We start from the raw sequence: 2,477 nt of genomic DNA, 5'->3' as shown, positions 1-2,477 counted from the left end.
GTGTGGGGGCCTTAATGCATATGCCGGCGTACGCCCTTCTCCACCAGCTGTCGCTCGTTTCCCGACGGTTGGGTACCCTTCCTGTTCGTGTGTTCGTCGTGCCTTCTTGGCAATTCCCGCGTGTATCTGCCTGGCCTATCTTCATGTTTTCGGTGCATTTCATTATTAGCCTTCCTTTCGTAGGGGCAGTTATTCGCGAAGTGGCCAAGTTTTCCCCAACTCCAGCACCCTGATTGCCTTCCGTCTGTTCGTTGGGTGTCGGACGATCGGTACTTCCAGTATGTCTTGGTGCTATCTTCGTGAGGTCTAGCTGCTATCTGTACCGCTTGTAGCTTTAGTGCTTGTCGGAAGGCCTCGTTTACCTTCTTCTCACCTCCTAGCAGCAACTGGACTGTAGTTTTTCCGTTATTCAAATCACTTTCCATCTGAGTATTTGTACCTGCACTAGTGTTCATGGAGTAGTGTTCGTCAGATACTAAGGGGTATAATTCAGTGGCTTCCAATTCCATGTCTGTTGGCTGCAACTGGTATAAGTCGAAGACACTGTCCCCTACAAACTCGCAGTCCGGGATCGAGAGCAGCACCACAGGCTGGTCGTGTGACATGGTTGCGTTGTGGCTGCAACAGTGTATTTACTCCTGCTGATCTATTCGAAATGTCCGGCACGCACTTCCGCACTCATACAAGTTCCGTCCTCGACTGTCTCCTGTTGTTTCGGCTACTCTTCTTGCAGCGACTATTCTTCGTCTGTTACATCCGCTCTCCTCTTAGATTTTTCTCTGTTGCATCCTGGCAGGCTGTCGTCTCTTCCTGCCAGGCATTGAAGTCGGCGTCTAATTTTGCCAGCATGACGTTTGCTTTTTCTTGATTGGATTCTAATTTCGCCAGGAAATCCCCTTTGTCTTTTTTTCGGTTGGCTTCCATTCTGTCTTCCATCCGCAATCGGTCGGCATCTGCTTTTACTTGGTTTGCCCTAATCTCTTTCAGCATTTCTTCCTTCTCGATTTTTCTATCGGCCTCCATCCTTTCTTGGTAGGATTTCATGTTGGCGTCCATTCGTGCCAGCATTTCTTCTTTGTCTGTTTTCATGCTGGCGTCAATCCTAGCCAGCTTTTCCATCATCTGCTGCATCTCCATCTTGTAGCAGTAGAATACTCGATGCACAATAATTCAATTATTTGTCGAGATGTGTGTAAGTTCGTAAAACAACTCTGACACCAAATTGTCACGTGTCTTGAGTTTGAATCTCGTTGATCACGTGTGTAAGTCTAAATCCCACTTCTGACACCAGTGTAACGTGTTTTGTTACTGAATACGCCGCAGAGATCGTTAATTGGTTTATTGAACACTCTACAAGTGATGGCTACAATTACTTATCACACAATTGCGGGGTTTCACACTTTATAACCCTAATCGCATTAATCTGTTACCACTGTTGCGTGGTTTCACGATTTATAACCCTATGCGCAAATCAGTTCACTCTTGTGTTCAGTAGTCTACACGTTTGNGCTACCGCTGGTATAGCTCTCAGGGTCCTTGGCATACTCAAACCCCCTCACCACGTTAAGGTGGAGACACCAACGAGGGGCTTTGGTTAATGCTTATTAAGTAACTAACATACATATTGAGGTAGAATAACTGATATAATGTATTACTTTCAATACTGGTCAACACAGCCAAGATACGATTAACTAACATATCAATCATAAGGGATATAACACTTATCCTGACAGTCAAAATTAAGAAATCACTTGTTATATAATTCAGATTACATGTTGTTCAAAAATGATAAATGAAAGAATGAGTTTAATTTAATCTGTAATTGGTACTTCTAGAAGTAACCTGGAATGTTGGGGTCATTTCATTTAAGAGTTCACCTTCTGGGAGTCATGGGCGGAACTTGTCGTGACCGTAGCTCAATTGATCTACGCCTACGGTCTTCTCTCCCTGATTCAGCAGAAGGCTGAGTCCCAACACTTTCAGCTTCTGCAGAACCAGGGAAGCTTAGTTTGGGGGAATGTTAGCTGGAGCTCTGATGGCAGGTGTGGTTCCAGAAAACAAAGCAGAGAGTTCTTTGACAGCTTCCTTGCATGATTCCTGCACATCCTCCTTGTTATCTGTTGAGCACTCAAGGTTTCCCTGGCTCTGTTAATTTGCGTCAAGATACTTCTCCAGGTCGAACTAAAGTCAGGAGCACTCTCCACCCTTTCTGGTTGAAAATGTGGAGAATTACACAAAGTGGACCTTGATGCAACAACCTGGATGAAAGTACCCAATCTCCCAATGAAGTTATCAAACACATTGTCAACAAAGCTGTCATCTTTTGAGCCAGTTAAATACAATGCGCCTATGTGAAAGGTTGCTGGGTTTCCCATAATTGTTGCCTTCCACTGTGGGAGTACTGAGAAGTCAGAAACATCGGGGCAGAAGTGTGCAAACTGGTACTTGGATAGGCGTCTGGCTGCTTCATGACATAC

This window comes from Cryptotermes secundus, unplaced genomic scaffold (genome assembly GCF_002891405.2).
Source record: "Cryptotermes secundus unplaced genomic scaffold, Csec_1.0 scaffold343, whole genome shotgun sequence".
Lineage (NCBI taxonomy): Eukaryota > Metazoa > Arthropoda > Insecta > Blattodea > Kalotermitidae > Cryptotermes > Cryptotermes secundus.
The sequence above is the reverse complement of the archived record's forward strand: the minus strand, read 5'-3'. Positions refer to the sequence as shown.